The sequence below is a fragment of the Ursus americanus genome, chromosome 22, assembly GCF_024610735.1.
Source record: "Ursus americanus isolate L20-20 chromosome 22, mUrsAme1.1.p, whole genome shotgun sequence".
Taxonomy (NCBI): domain Eukaryota; kingdom Metazoa; phylum Chordata; class Mammalia; order Carnivora; family Ursidae; genus Ursus; species Ursus americanus.
Window position 1 is genome coordinate 53,794,900 of NC_142148.1, and position 16,698 is coordinate 53,811,597.

At 46.1% G+C, this 16,698-nt stretch overlaps 1 protein-coding gene and 1 non-coding gene across 4 annotated transcripts in view; one reads left to right on the plus strand and one right to left on the minus strand.

Annotated features, from left to right (window-relative positions):
- Nucleotides 1-13,752, minus strand: part of NINL (ninein like) — a 169,385-nt gene extending 155,633 nt beyond the window's left edge. For 2 of the 3 annotated variants that reach the window (XM_045810898.2, XM_045810901.2), the window contains exon 1: nt 13,589-13,715. The gene's annotated coding sequence lies outside the window, so the exon portion shown is untranslated. Of the gene's footprint in view, nt 1-13,588 lie in introns of all 3 variants that reach the window. The other variant, XM_045810897.2, reaches the window with a different exon arrangement.
- LOC123800946 (small nucleolar RNA SNORD104) lies at nt 2,687-2,747 on the plus strand. Its single transcript, XR_006782068.1, has one exon. It is a non-coding gene; the product is annotated as a small nucleolar RNA SNORD104 (small nucleolar RNA).
- Nucleotides 13,753-16,698: the final 2,946 nt, after the last annotated feature.

Sequence of the window (16,698 nt, forward strand, 5' to 3'; positions counted from 1 at the left end):
CGATAAATTGGATTTCAGCAAAATTATAACTTTTTGCTTTATGAAAGGCGCTGCTCAGAGAATAAAAAGATAAGCCACAAACTGTGAAGAAATCTTTGCAAACCACATATCCCACAAAGGGTTTGCATAGAGAATATACAAAGAATTATTAAAACTGAACATTTAGAGAAAAAAAACTGAACAGTTAGAAAACAACCCAATTAAAAAAAAAACTTGCAAAACACTAGAACTGACACACTTCCAAAGAAAATATACAGATGGAAATAAGCGCACGAAAAGATGTTCAACATCATTCACCGCTAGGGAAATGCAAATTAAAACTGTAACGAGATATCACTACAGGTCTATTAGAATAGTTAATATTAAAATTTTTAAGAAATTCCAATACCAGGAACTGGCAAGGAGAACAAATTAAACTCTCATACATTGCTGCTGGAAATGCACAACGGTAAAGCCACTCTGGAAAGAAAGCAGTTCCAAATTAAACAGAGACTTACTGGGTGACTCAGCAACCCCATACATTGGTATTTACCCTAGAAAAAACAAAACCATGCTCACACAAAACCTTTATGACAAATGTTTTTAACAGCTGTATTCACAACCGTCAAAAACTGGAAAACAGCCTAACATCCTCCAACTGGTGAATGGATTGACATCCATCCTCACCTTGAATGCTACTCACCAATAAAAGGAACAAATTGTTAATACAATCAACAGCACAAATACTGACAGAAAGAAGCCGGTTTGGAAAGGTTACGTGCTCTAAGATTCTGCTGATACGACGTTCTGGAAAAGGCAGAACTACAGGGTGGGCAGACAGGTGGGCAGGATTTAGGACTACAAAGGGGTAGTAGGAGTGTTTTTTGGGTTATGGAACTGTTTTGTATTCTCATTGTTGTGGCAGTTACAAATCTGTAAGTGTGTTTCAACTCTCAGAACCATACATAGACATACACACACACGTGTCAATTTTAGCATGTGCAATTTTTTTAAGGGGAGGGAGATTATTTTCTAGATACTTCTGCCTTCAGCCCTATAACATAAAGCCCCCTGAAGGCAAGGGAACACTGAAGTCTAGCTGCTGTCTGGAATGGAAAAAACAGAATAAAACATGTACTGAATTTCAGTTAATTATCCTGCTGTAGGTTTATAAATACTAAGGCATTTACACCTAGTTTTAAATGTTTTTTTTTAAAGATTTTATTTATTTATGTGACAGAGAGACAGCCAGCGAGAGAGGGAACACAAGCAGGGGGAGTGGGAGAGGAAGAAGCAGGCTCCCAGCAGAGGAGCCCGATGTGGGGCTCCATCCCAGAACGCCGGGATCACGCCCTGAGCCGAAAGCAGACGCTTAAGGACTGCGCTACCCAGGCGCCCCTACACCTAGTTTTATTGAACAAAATAATTTCAATTTACCTCTGAGGGCTTGTGATCACTAACTTCCCAAAGGGTCTCAACCTCACTCCCGTCTGAGCAGCACCGGTACCGAACGCTGATCTGCGAGGCTGCAGTCTCCCTCCCATCCCACAGCAGCAGCCCACGCCTCCGTCAGATGCAGGTAGGTGGGTCACCTGCTCCACCGCCTCCACCGCCTCCACCGCCTCCACCGCCTCCGGGAGGCCACTGTGAAGGAGAGGGGAGATGTGGGTGCAGACAGATCTCAAGAGAGACAAACAGGCACTGAGCACTAGCAACCTCGATTTCTCTTTGAAGAAAAAGGAGAGCACTGGCGCTGGCGCAAGCAGGGAGGCCAGCAGAGCGGGCTCTTTCCTGAAGGCTGTTGCACAACTCACATCGGGGAATGTGAGCTCCCACAACCCTTACCGTGTGAGAAATATTACTACTGGTCACAGAACCACCCAGAGCTTTATCAGTTCACCAGGTGGAGCATTTGATTCTCCAGCAAATGCTAGAAATTCCAGAAGAGAATTCGTATAAATACTAATTTTTTTTTTCTTTTCTAAAATGTTTGAGAAGCTGAGCCAGTGGCTGTTCCTTGCGTGTTACCATGAAACCTCCTTGTTCACACGTTATCAGCAACTACAGAGCGGGAGGCGAGCAGGAGGAGCGTGCAACTGCTTGCTTCAGCGTTCTCACTCTGGGAAGCACAATGTCGTCCAGAGAGCCAGGAAAAGAGGCGGATCACCTAAGGGCACAATCTTGCTTTTCATTATAAAAAAAATAACCAAACATTGAATAGGCACAGTCTTGCTTGTCAGTAAAGAAACCCAAATTAAAACAACTTAAGAGTTTTTCACACCAGGGCACAGGTGACATGACCATCTGTCTGGCACACCAGGGTCGAGGGCTGACCCTCCCGCACCCCGCCCCCCCCCCCCCCCCCGCACAGAGAAGCCAGTGGGAAAGCTGTGATCAGAGATACCACTGCACACTCACCCACCAGCAACGTGCGTGGCTGCAATGTAAACAGCTGGCAGGGCTATCAGAAAGAAGTAAGGTGTATACATTTTATATCCACAGAAAAAAAAACAGAAAGACTGCAATTCTTCATAGATTGCTAGCTGAAAGTCTCTAATTGCTCAGAACAAAATAAAAAACCTAAGAAAAGGGAAACACCTCAACGACACCATGGTATAGATCAACAGACAAGCCTGTAAACTCCATTAACACACAAACACTTGTTCATTAAAAAAAAAAAAAAAACAGAAACAAACCTGAAATTATTGCAGAGCTAACATCCCAATCAAAGCATATGTTAGACTGCTGATCCCAGTGATGTCGGGGGTGGGGAAGGGGAAAAAAAAAAAACCTGAAATTAGTAAAACAAAGCAGAAATCTAGCACATGCTCCCATTTCAACTCCACAAAATACACACTGCAGGAAATGAGCACAGAACCTGGAGGGTAATAAGGTCTTGGTTAATACATTCTTTTCCTTTAAGTATCTAATTTATTATTTTTGAAGTATTTGCATTTTTTGCCATCATGACATTTCTTTTTGTGGGACAACTGTTGCTATTTATTTTTATTTCAGTCAAGTGACCTTTAAAGGTTGAGGGAGAAAAATAAAAAGGGCACTAGGAGATTTTCTCAACACTCTACTTCCAGCTGTGTAAGTCCTGCATAGTCAGAGCCACAGGAAACAGGTCTCTACCTCTAACCCCTCAGTAGGTTGCTTGCTTTTGTCAAATAATCTTTTGATAATACAAAACTCATATTTCTTGAGCTCATCATTCAATGGGCACATTCCTAAGCACTTAGGAATTTACTAGCCTTGTGAGGGAGGCACTACTGTTATCCCCATATTAAAGGTGAGGATATTGATGGAACCAGAAAAGACCCCAAATAGCCAGAGGAATGTTGACCAGAAAACCAAAACTTGTGGCATCACAATTCCGGACTTCAAGTTCTACTACAGAGCTGTAATCATCAAGACAGTATGGTTCTGGCACAAAAACAGACACATAGACCAATGGAACAGAATAGAGAACCCAGAAGTGGACCCTCAACTCTATGGTCAACTAATCTTCAACAAAGCAGGAAAAGAATATCCAGTGGAAAAAAGTCTCTTCAATAAATGGTGTTGGGAAAATTGGACAGCTACATGCAGAAGAATGAAACTGGACCGCTTCCTTACACCATACATAAAAATAGACTCAAAATGGATGAAAGACCTAAGTGTGAGACAGGAATCCATCAAAATCCTTGAGGAGAACAGAGGCAGCAACCTCTTTGACCTCAGCCGCAGCAACTTCTTCCTAGACACGTCTCCAAAGGCAAGGGAAACAAGGGCAAAAATGAACTACTGGAACTTCATCAAGATAAAAAGCTTCTGCACAGCAAAGGAAACTGTCAACAAAACCAAAAGAAAATGGACAGACGGGAGAAGATATCTGCAAATGACATATCAGATAAAGGGCTAGTATCCAAAATCTATAAAGAACTTATCAAACTCAACAGTCAAAGAAAAAATAATCCAGTCAAGAAACGGGCAGAAGACATGAACAGACATTTCTTCAAAGACGACATCCAAATGGCCAACAGACACATGAAAAGGTGCTCCACACCCCTTGGCAATTGCACTACTAGGTATTTATCCCAAAGATACAAATGTAGTGACCCAAAGGGGCACCTGCACCCCAATGTTTATAGCAGCAATGTCCACCATAGCCAAACTATGGAAAGAGCCCAGATGTCCATCGACAGATGAATGGATAAAGAAGATGTGGTGTGTATATATACATATATATACACACACACAGTGGAATATAATGCAGCCATCAAAAAAATGAAATTTTGCCATTTGCAATGACGTGGATGGAACCAGAGGGTATTATGCTAAGCGAAATAAGTCAATCAGAGAAAGACAATTTTCATATGATCTCACTGATATGTGGAATTTGAGAAACAAGGCAGAGGATCATAGGGGAAGAGAGGAAAAAATCAAACAAGACGAAATCAGAGAGGAAGACAAACCATAAGAGACTCTTAATCTCAGGAAACAAACTGAGGGTTGCTGGAGCGGAGAGGGGTGGGAGATGGGGTGGCTGGGTAATGGACACTGGGGAGGGTATGTGTTGTGGTGAGTGCTGTGTATTGTGTAAGACTGATGAATCACAGACCTGTACCCCTGAAACAAATAATACATTATATGTTAATAATAAAAATAAATTAAAATAAAAAGGTGAGGATATTGAAGCACAGAGAGGTTAAGTATTTGCCCAAAGTCACAGAGCTAGTAAATGAACACACATTGAGGTCTAACTCCACAGTCAGAACTACCAACCTTTACACCCGGCCTCATGCCTACTAATACTATCCAAACATACAAAGTAGTTTTGAATATTAAAAAAAAAAAAAAGTTTTTCCATGTACAAGTCAGGACTCTGAAATCCAGAATATATGGGGCAATGTTTCTTCCAGCTCTAAACCAAACCAGAAGGTCCTAAAGTTCTACAAGAATTTTATATTAGTAAACCTAACTATAAGGAAAGAACACTAACTTGAATAGTCCCCAAAATTACAAAGCAATACTTCAACCAAACAATCCATGTCCCAATCATTTCTGTTCATCTGCTATAAAACAGTGAGATACCTTCTCTTCACCAGAACCAGGGTATAACCTTTGTTTCATGTTAGCTATAAAGAAAATAAGAGAATAAAATAACACAACTGATAAGATTTATTTCGAAAACCATGACAATCCCCCCTTATTATTGTCCCAACTTTCACATCTGAAATTCCAGATGTGCAATTAAGATCAAAAGGTAAATGTTAATCTTCTCTGTTCTCTACATGTATTTATAAGTCCACAGAATCTGATAGTGGGTGAAGATTTTGGGTTTCTACTTCTAAAGAATGAGCCTGCTGTGAAGGTCAGCGTCAACAGCAACAACTCAATGACCATAAAGCAGATTCAGAATTGCCAAGAACTAATCATCTTCAGTGTAGATGAAACACGGCAGTCCAAGAAACCAGACCCTGAGGAAATCACTGTATTTTGCTATTGAAGTTGCTTGAAGTCCATGCCAAACAAAATAAACTATTTTAAAATAAAACGTTGTAATCCTGGGCTGATGCAAAATAACACTTGGGATGGAACCCTTTCCAAGTCTGACACACAGGGGGCTCAAGAGCTAATGAGACTTGACGCACTGCCACAGAAGTTTCCACCACTGCAGGGACTGGTGGCTCCGGAGCAGAGAGGAGCTCAGGAGCACCAGGCTACCGCAAGTTCTATGAATGCACCTGGGCCTGGCAGTTGCTGTTGAGCATCCAGCATACAAATCAACCCCACCCTGACTCACCCCAGAAATCTGGGAGCGAAGAAGCAGGAGCCTGGCCACACACCTGTCCTCCACTGACCTGTGAGCTCAGGTTCACCTGCTTAACAGCAATCAGCTCTTTGAATGATTATAGTATAACAGTCTTTTTAAAAAGCTCTCCCATTTTAAGCCACAGAATTTCAGAGTTTTACTGTACCTTAAGTTGCCTGGTCCATTATCTTAACAGACTTGGGAAGCCATTCTCACTTAACAAATGGGGAAAACGAGGACAGACATTTGGAGCCCAAAGACAGTTCAAGAAATGGGCAGCACTAGGGGCGCCTGGGTGGCTCAGTCGTTAAGCGTCTGCCTTTGCCTCAGGACGTGATCCCAGATCCCTGGGATCAAGCCCCACATCAGACTCCTCCGCTGGGAGCCTGCTTCTTCCTCTCCCACTCCCCCTGCTTGTGTTCCCTCTCTCGCTGGCTGTCTTTCTCTCTGTCAAATAAATAAAATCTTAAAAAAAAAAAAAACTAAGAAAGAAAGAAAGAAATGGGCAGCACTAAAACTAGTATCTGTCCTGAGGTGAGACTGGGCAAGGGCCTCACACCAACCCATCTCCCTCAAGCAAAGGGGACAGTTCCCTACGCTCTTCCCAGAGGGTCATTCCCAGGCCATCACTGATTAAAAATCAGGTTTCTGCTCCCTGAGACAGGAAACACAAACGAAGAGCAGTTTGGAGTGCTGGAGGTGAAGACAGAAATCCAGCTGGAATGTGCTGAGTTTGAAATATCTAAGAGGCACGGAGGGAGAATGAGCAAAGGCAGCTGGATGTCTGGCTACTATGAAGCATTAGGGAATGAGAACGCTATACACAGGAAACTACTGGAAGGACTGCCTTCTTTTTTCCCACCTCTTCAGACAACAAGGCCAGAGAAAATGCCACAGTTCATCGAATCCAAGATGCCACGGATTCTAAAACCAATGACTAAAAAAAAGAACTGCTATCAAAATCTGACACAATACTAAAACAGCATGGACTGCAAGATGCATCCCAAATTCAGAGACATTGTAACATGAAAAAAAAAAGGTAAGGTATTTAGATTGCAGTGAATACAGAGTAGACATCTGTTTTTGTAACTTTTTGTTCTGATATAATTTCAAGTTTATAGAAAAGTTGCAAAAACAGTACAAAGAATTCCCAAATACCCTTTACCCAGGGAGAGTCACCAATTGTTTTCACTTTGCCCCATTTATCATGCCCATTGTATCACTTTCTGTCCCCACACTTCTCCTTTATTCTCTCAGATTGTTTCATACTTTGTGCCCTCCTATCTCTAAATATCTCAGTATGCACTTACCAAACTCAAGGACACAGTGACAACGGAATGATCAAACTCGGGAAATGTGACACTGATATCATACTATTGTCTATTCCATCGTTCACATTCAAATTTTGTCCATTGTCCCAATAACATCCTTTATAACTCTTCTGCCCCCTTCCTGGCTCCATTCCAGGGTCAAGTAATGTACACAGGTGTCAGGTCCCTTTAGTCTTCTTTCAACCAGAATAGTTCCTCGGTCTTTGTTTCTTGACCTTGAAATGTTTGAAGAGTACAGAGGCCAGTTGTAGAGCACTCTGTAGGACATCACACAAATGGGCGTTGGATGTCTTCACGGAGTCAGGTTATGGCGGGAATACGCTCAGGGTGAGGTGGGTGAGGTAGCACCCTTCTGAGTCCCTCTCGTCAAGGAGGCACAACGATGTCTCCTTACAGGTGACCTTAACTTTGATCACTTAGGAATGGCAGCCACAGCAGGGCAATTACCTTTCATAAGAATGTGAATTATGAGAATTTATTTTTAAAGATTTTATTTACGTAGGGGCACCTGGGTGGCTCAGTCAGTTAAGCATCTGCCGTAGGCTCAGGTCATGATCTCAGGGTCCTGGGATGGAGCCCCGCATCAGGCTTCCTGCTCAGTGGGGAGTCTGCTTCTCCCTCTCCCTCTGCCCCTCCCCACTGCTCATTCTCTCTCTCTCAAATGAATAAATAAAACCTTTTTTTAAAAATATTTTATTTGTTTACTTGTTTATTTAAAGAGAGCATGCACGTGAGGGGGGGTGTCAGAGGGAGAGAGAATTTCAAGCAAACTCTCTGCTGAGCATGGATCCTGACTCAGTGTTTGATCCCAGGACCCTGAGATCATGAACTGAGCCAAAATCAGGAATCAGATGTTCTGGGGCACCTGGGTAGCTCAGTCAGTAAGCGTCTGCCTTCAGCTCAGGTCATGATCCCAGGGTCCTGGGATCGAGTCCTGCATCGGGCTCCCTGCTCAGTGGGAGCCTGCTTCTCCCTCTCCCACTCTCCCGCCTGTGTTCCCTCTCTCACTGTGCCTCTCTGTCAAACAGATAAAATCTTAAAGAAAAAAAAAAAAGAATCAGATGTTCAGCTGACTATACCACCCAGGAGCCCCAAATTACAAGAATTTTCAGTAGTACAATCTACAAACAACAAAGTCTTACTTTACGTGTACAGTGTGAAATAATCAAAAAGAATTTAAAATGTGTCAGGAATTGCTTAATTTTAAGCACTTTTGCCACAGAGCAGGCCTGGCTAAGTTTGAATTAGGCAGGACCCCTGCAAACATCCTACTTGAAGCAGTATTCTGAGGAGTGCTACCGGCAGTGACAATAGGCCACTAATGTAGATTGTGGGGTTTAGAAATTGGGCATCTATGTTTCTGGCCAAGTCAGGAAGCAAACTCGCTCTTCATTTAGGTCCTTGGGGATTGGTGACCTCACTGAAGTCAGACCACAAAATCAGTCACCTGAACCCAGGGAGCTAACTGGCTGGGCTACAGTTAGCTCTTAAGAATTGGCTTCCTTGGGGCGCCTGGGTGGCGCAGTCGTTAAGCGTCTGCCTTCGGCTCAGGGCGTGATCCCGGCGTTCTGGTATCGAGCCCCACATCAGGCTCCTCTGCTATGAGCCTGCTTCTTCCTCTCCCACTCCCCCTGCTTGTGTTCCTCTCTCGCTGGCTGTCTCTATCTCTGTCAAATAAATAAATAAATAAATCTTAAAAAAAAAAAAAAAAAGAATTGGCTTCCTTGGGGCAGAAGGCACTACCCTCCCTATTATCCAAGGGACAGTAAACTCTCGGTTTTTTTCCCTCATCCACAGGGGGACACACAGCCCCTGAGTATGCAGGGAGGAGCCCCATCTGTTCTGTAGTCTCTCCCCAGCTGGGGACTGGGTGGTACTGCCCACTCTTGCCCAGTTTTGTCCATATTCATGAGCATAGCCAAAAGCCTGGTGGCCACATGGACTGGCAGTCCTAGCCCCTCCCGCCTCAGGCCACCTGAGTACATCCAGGGAGGTAAAGACGTTCTGGATACCTTGAGCTCGCCCTGGGGTATGGCAATCTGCTGTCAAAGTCTGACTGAGCAGACCACTCTATTGATTTTTAAATAATGTATAACTGTTTATGAAATTCCTGTGCCCTTAAACTAAGCAAAAATGCTATACACAGGAAACAGCGTTTAATTACCAAATCAGTGACTGTTTAATTACCTTAGTTGATGTTAGTTCTTATGTTTATGGTCTGATGCCATCTGTGACCCTGAGGGAGACCCCACAAGCCCCCAGTGTGAATGGCACTCCTAGGAGGTTGCCCTGACCACAGGGTGTCTGGAGGAGGCTACAGTCCCAATCCCAACATCAGACTCATCTTTTTAATGTTATTTCCTTGGGCACGCACACACAGGATATGTACCAATGCAAAGCACAACTACTGCTTACACGTGGAAGTTGAGTTGCCGGTTCCCTTACCTCTCACTCACTTCACACATCTAGACAGATTGTGTAAGTCACAGCTTTTTATCAGCACTGAAAACTCCTTTCTTTTTAATGTACAGAAATGATCTAGTCACTGAGGCAGTGACAGATAGTGGAAATCCCACGTGCTAGGAAGCATAGACTCTGCAGACAGCCTATCCAGATCCTGGTGCCACGGGATTCTGAGCATAACCCCGTCTTCAGGTTGGGGACAAGAGCATGCCCGGGCTCAGCAGACTCCTATGAGCACTACACGGAAGAATTTACCAAAAGCAGAGAACAAAACCTGGTACACAGTGAGTGCACAATTTAAAAACAAATCACAACAAAAATTTTTAAAGTTTAAAAAATTAAAAAAATAAATAAAAACAAATCACCAAGAGACCAGGGCTCCACTTCTGACAACCAGCACAGCCAGCACACGAACCATGCAGAGGGGCCCAGGGGATGCACGCCACCTGTGTGGTGAGCCACACAAGCCCTCCAGTGCCCAGGTACCCAAAGCCTGCCCTCCCACAGCCCCCATGCACCCTGCCTCCATGCAGCAGCAGCAGGGAAGTGTGGAGCCTATCACAGACCAAGGTGGGGTAGGCCCCCTTCCAGCTGGTGACTGGTTCAATGGCCCAGAAGCCAATGATGCAGAGGCCACTGGGTATGTTACTCCTCGTTCTTGGAGAGTCACAGAAGCCACCCTCCCTCTTCCTCCAGATGTGAGAAAGCTACCACCAACATGACAATGTGCTAAAAAGGGGCAGCCTGGGCCCCCAAATACTGGTTCAGCCACTGCAACAACCCATCCTGAAGTCCTGTACTTTCCTTCTGGACTTCCCTATCTGTTTAAGCCAAGACTGAGTTGGGTTTTCCATCATTGGTGGCTAAAAATATCCCAACTAATGGACATCCACAAATGTAAAATTCTTAACTGAAAACAAAAAAACTAGACATTGTGAAGAATGATTTCCCTTCAGATCTCTAACAACAATAAATGATGTCCACTTTGACAAACTCCAACACACCAAAATTTTAACTTATTAAACAAAGCAGATCCCAAAATAAAATAAATGGGTTATAAGAGCCTGTGTCACATCATGAAGGGATCTGCCGAAAGGTTTCCTCTAATGAAATACAAAACGAGTTGGGGCACCTGGGTGGCTCAGTTAAGCATCTGCCTTCGGTTCAGGTCATGATCACAGGGTTCTGCTTGGCAGGGAGCCTGCTTCTCCCCCTCCTCTCCGCTTGTACTCTCTCTCACAATCTCTGTCTCTCTCAAATAAATAAATAAAATCTTTGGGAAAAAAAAAAAACAAAATAAGTCAACGCACAAAAGTTGGCATATGCAGTGCTTCTCAAACTTGAGTGCATTAGAATTACCTAGAAGGTGTTGGTTTATTTGAGAAACTCAAGGGATTTCAACTCAAGGGAGACTATGTAACCGGTCTTTGAGAAACAAGAAGCCATTATGTCTTAAAGTTTAAGGAAGGACAATCTGGGCTTGAGAGAGACAGAGGAGTACAACCAGGCAGCACTAGCTGCATGCTCTAACTTTCATCAAGATTTTAAAAACAAAGAACACCGTCCAAAAGACTCCTCCATTCCTGGGTTCACAGAAAGCAACATTCAAAATCCTTTGGTGGAAAAGTCTCACCAGGAGGCTCAAGGTTACCCTAAGGATGGGGGGAGGAAAGCCTTCTGCTACAGCAGCCCTCCAAATAGCTCCAGGTAGCATCTGACCCAAAGTTTTGGCCTCCTGCTTGTGATTAACCAAATCTCTGGCCTTGAGCCTGAATTCTTAATTTGTACTTGAAGCCAAGGACTCTGCTAAGCCCAAATCTTAAGTCTAGTTACAGCCACTACCATTCAACCTTCTACAGAACGATCATGGAATCGACAGCAAAGTGGCTGTTGCCCCTCCAGGTCAGAAGGCACTGTTCTCTCCAGTCAGGAGCCACACCATGTCCCTGACTGCCCCTCTGAAACTTCCAGCTCAAGGTGTGAGACCAGGACACTGTGTTCTGCCTTCTTATTCTAGTCCTTTCTTGAGCCAGGCAAGGAGAGAGAGAAATATCAGCCACCTGTTCCTGGTAAAATCCAAAGGTAAGTGTCCAAGATAGAAAGAATATGGTCAGAGGGATCTCTCACATGTCCAAATCTCAAACACTATAGGTGCCATCTTCCCCCAAAAAGGAGCCCCCACCAACCGGCACTTAAAGCCACTCACAGTTAGAACTTTGCAACTCTTCCGTTACTCTATTTTCTACCACCAAATGTTCATAAGGACTAAGGACCAGAACAAAGGACACACTAACACTAAGGGATTTCCAACATGCTGTTAGCAAATGACTCAGTTCACCCATCTCTGAGCAGCCCTGTAAACCACAATATATGGACATAAATGAGAGAAAAAGTTTTCCATAGAAGATTATATAAAGCCCTCAACTGAAAAAATGTTGAAACCCTAACTTTTCCTCTATAAAATGTTTTGTTTCTAATTTGATGGTGTTACATGTTACCTCAAGTTCCGGTTCTTTGGAGAAGGCTTGTTATTTCCTCATTCTGCAAAACTATTTTTTACTGAATCTGGACTATATATAAACACACAAGACCCATTTTTATTTGCCACTATAGACCAGTTCAATCTATAATAGTTGAAGCCACTTACGGATGATGTATAAATCAAACAGAAAACAGACAGCATGGTGATACACTACTTCTCTAACTGCCTTAGCACTTTTAATATACAGGGGTACATATAATATACGCTTGCACACAGTTCGTGAAACTGTGAGGCTGCTCAGTGCTCTGTTTGACCAATTTTAACTACCTTTTTTTGTTTTTTCATTTTCTGCTTTGAAATGTATTCTAAGTTCAATGTGGAAAACCTGGAAATACCAGTAAAGGCCTCAAGGTCACCCATAAACCCTCCCTCCTACTGACAGTGCTGGTGGGGAGCACTTAAGCATCATTTGACCTTCTCCAACCCCTCCAGGTCCACAGTTCTTGCCCTGAACACCCGCCCCCTCCACTATTGGATCGCTTGGCTTACGTCTCCAGGGCACGATTTATGAGCGTGAAACACCGAAAAGAGATTGAACAGACTCCTACGTGGGATTTGTGACTGAGCCCACCCACGGGAGGAAATGGACGATCCTGCTGAACAATTAGTACAACACGTAAAACTTGCAACAGACTTTTTAGGCCCTGAGAGTGGCATGTTATTTCAAACAATTTTCCCAAGTGCAAATTCGTGATACAACCAAAGGAAGCAGGTACATTCTAAAAAGTTTCTATACGGAAGGACGTTAACGTTCTGTGGATTAAGTGGCCTGCTCCGAGGAGCCGGGCCTCGCGCTCTGCAGGTTAAGGGGTTGGCTGAGGGACCTGGCACCGTGGGCAACCCAGGCGCCCGGGTGCCTGGCAGCCGCGCGTCCCTGGAGGAAAGTCAGCAGCCTCGCTCATGCTCGACCGTTTAACCTCCGCGTCGTCAGTGAGGGCCAAGCCCTCGACCCAATCCCGACCGCACGCCAGGAGTTTAGGTCCACTTCAGCAGAGGGGCCAGAAAGCTGCAAACTCGTTGCGAACACCTCGCACACTGCAGGACGGCAGCGCCTGTAGGACCTGGTTTTCAACGGTTGGGTGGAGCAGCTGGATTCCCGCGGGACACGGACTTTTAAAGTGACCTCCCCCCCCCCCAGCCTTCCGGGGTGACGGAAAAAGACGGCCGGCAAGTCGGGCTTACAGAAGCCGGGGTCCCATACCCGGAGGCGAAGGGAGGACACGGACCCCGCGCAGACGCCGGTCCCGGGCGCCGAGGCGAGGGCGGGTGGGGTCGCGGGGTTCGCCCCACGATCCCGCCGCGCCCATAGTCGCTGGGCCCCGGACTCCCTCCTCCCCACCTGCCGACTGCCTGGGGCGCAGCCCGGGAGACCACGCGCCTTTCTCCTCGGCGTCCCTACCCGGGGGGAGCGCGCCCCGGCCTGCGGCACGTGCGGCGGAGGGGCGGGCCCGGCAGCCCCGCCCCAGGCCCGCTCACCTGGGCTGTGGGCGCCTCCGGTCTCCCCCGCGCGCGGGGCACAGGGGCGCGAGCCAAGGGAGCTTGCGCACTCGCGGGGAACGCACGATTCGTCCCGCCCGCCGCTCTTTGTGTCTGGAGGCCCCGACGCCGCGCTCCTGCAGCCACCAGGCACCGCCTCCTTGTCCTCCCGGCGCTGGGCGGGCCGGGTGGGCGGGGCATGCGGGCCGGGGAGGGGCGAGCAGGGGCGCGGGCGCTCTCCCAGTCGGCCGCTCCTGTGCTGGGAGTTTTCAGCCGCAGCTTTCTGTCAGCGACAGGCGTACGTGGGGTTTGGCTGTTCGCAGTCCTTACTCCAGCATCATCTTCTGGGAACAACCCGAGCAGGCAAGCCAGGTAGTAGTAATACCCCAAATTTGCAGTTGAGGGAACCGGAAGACACAAAACTTAGGGTTCCGGTCTTCCCATCACGTATCAAATCAAATATTTATTTACCACGCACTAGTCAGGCGTCGTCCCAGGGGCTGAGAACGGAGCAGTAACAATGGGGGGAGGGCTGGCCAAATAAAATAAAATAAAATCCCTGCCCCTCGTGGAGTTTACACGCCGGAGGACAATTTAAAAGCTTAAATGAAACATACAAAAATGTTAGATACTTATAAATGCCAAAACGAAGCAAATTAAGAGAGGAGCATAAGGAGTGCAGGAGGTTGGGCCAGGGAAGGTCAGAGGAACGGTGACATTTTAAGTGACAGCTAGAAGGGAGTGAGGGCGGGACACAGGCAGCAGTCTGGGGGAACAGTTGGCCTTGAGTCTAGAGGATGCCCAGTGCGTTTCTTTGTGGCCAGGAAGAGTGGCAGGGTGAAGAGTGTGGTGTGTGAGACCAGAAAGTGAGAGATGGGCGGAGAGGTACGTAGGGTCTTGCTGCCCCTTGTAAGGACTTGGTTTCTACTCTGAGAGCGTTTAGTAGAGGGAACTTGTGGTCGGACTTAAAGTCGCTCTGGTCACTGGGTGAGGGTGAGTGGGGAGAGAGGGAGCAAAGTTTGAAGCACGGAGACCATTAAGAAGTGATGGCAGTAATTGAGAGCTGAAAGTGGCTGGGACCAGGGTGGAGGGGGTGAGGAGTAGTTAGATGAAGGATATTGGGGGGGTCGGGCAGACAGGAAGTCCTCCAATTGGAGGTGGGTTGTGGGAGAGAGAAAGGGGGACTTCAAGGTTTTGGTGGAAGCAACCACACTCATTTTATGCTGGGTTCCTTCCATGCACAACCTTATTTTAATCCTCACAACAATCCCAGGCCATAGTTGTAAAATTGTTCTTTTACAGAGGCGGGAAATGAAGCTTAAGTGGTTAAATAACATACTGGGATCCATATAGCTCCCAGGTGCCAAAATCTGACCCCAAAGCTTGCACATGCTCTGGTCGCCCGGCTGCTGATCAGAGACCCTGGGCTACATACCCCTTCCTCCTCCTCCTCTCAGTGTTCTCAATGCCCCCACTGTCCTTCCAGTCATCAGATTAAGAGGCTTGTCTTCATTCCTTATCTTCTAGACTTCAGGGCATGGGCCAGTTGCACTGGATCCCTGACAGAGCAGTCCTGCCTGTCCTGTGGCTTCTCTGATTATTCCTTCTCAGTGCTCCCTTGCGGTCCTCCTTTCCGCTTGCCTAGATATTTTCATTTACAAGGGTCCTAGACTTGGCTCCCTGCTCTCTGCCTAGGCTCTGGGTACTTCTCCCATCCCCTGTCTTAAGTCACCAACCTTGTGCTGATTACATAGTATTCCTTAGTATTTCTAGTCTGCTCTTACTCTGGTCCTCACTCTCTTTCTCTCTCTCTTTTTAAAATATTCTTCCAGTGATTTTTTGAAAGATTTTATTTATTTATTTGACACAGAGAGAGAAAGTGTGTGAGAGAGAGAGCACAAGCCTGGGGGAGAGACAGAGGGAGGAGCCCAATGTGGGGCTCGATTCAGGAACCCTGTGATCATGACCTGAGCCAAAGGCAGATGCCTAACCAACTGAGCCACCCAGGCACCCGTCTCTTTCTCACTTAAAGCCCCAAACATCCAGCTGCCAACTGGATATTCCACTTCCATGTCTGACAAGCAGTTCAAATTCAACCAGTCAAGTTTCAAACTGAAATACTTATTTTTTCCCCAAAAATATACTTCTTCTTGTGGACTCCCCATTTGATGAAGGTCACAGCCCTTCTATCTCCTCCTCACATTGACTCAGTTGCTGAGTCCTGTACTTTTCTGTGTGTTTTCTCTCTCCCTCTCCAGCCCCCCTCATCCCCGCCATACCTTCCAGGGTCAGGCCCTCCGAAAGCCTCCTGAGGATTGCTAAAGCACTAAAGTCCACTGTCTGTACTTGTGCTTGTCACCTCTGTATAGCGGCCAGATGTGCTTTCTAAAACATACATCTGTGTTGTCCCTATTCTGCCTAAAGCCCTTCAAGGCCTCCAGTTGAAATTGTTTAGCAGGTCCTTCCTTCTGAACCTAGCCCTGCCACTTTTCCAGCTCCCCCACCCCAAGTCCATTCTCATCTAGACTTCAGGCCAGTGAGGCCTTCTCAGTTTTCTGAAAATGAAACAGACAATGGGCTATCTTTTTTCCCAAGGTTTTGCAAACCCCTTGGTGACATCCCAGTCAGCTTCAGCACTCAATACAGAAACTCCCCCACCACGTGTTTGCTCCCTTTCCTGTCCTCCCAGGACACTCATTTTCATTTATATCCAATCTGTGTCACTCTTTAGTTTGATAATCTCTTTACTAATTTGCTCTTCTGATAGTTTTTGAGCTCCTATGGGCAAGGGCTATCTTTTTTCTTTGCCCTCATGCCTAGAATCCAGCAAGCGTTGTTTGTGATGGCTAAAGGATAGAGTGGGCTATGCTGGACCTGGACCGTATCCCTCTTTAACCTTGTTAATGATGCTTCCCCACCCCTCAGCTCTATCCTTTCATCCCTGATGCAGAAGGGGAAGTCTTACCAGTGTGGCAATACATCAGAATGAGGACGTGAGCTGCACTGTGGTCTAGCATGAGGAAGGCATAGGTGTATGTACTTTGTAGGGACACCACTTTAAAGGATGTGAGGACCTGGGGAAATGTGTCTGGTGGGGAGGAGGCAGGATA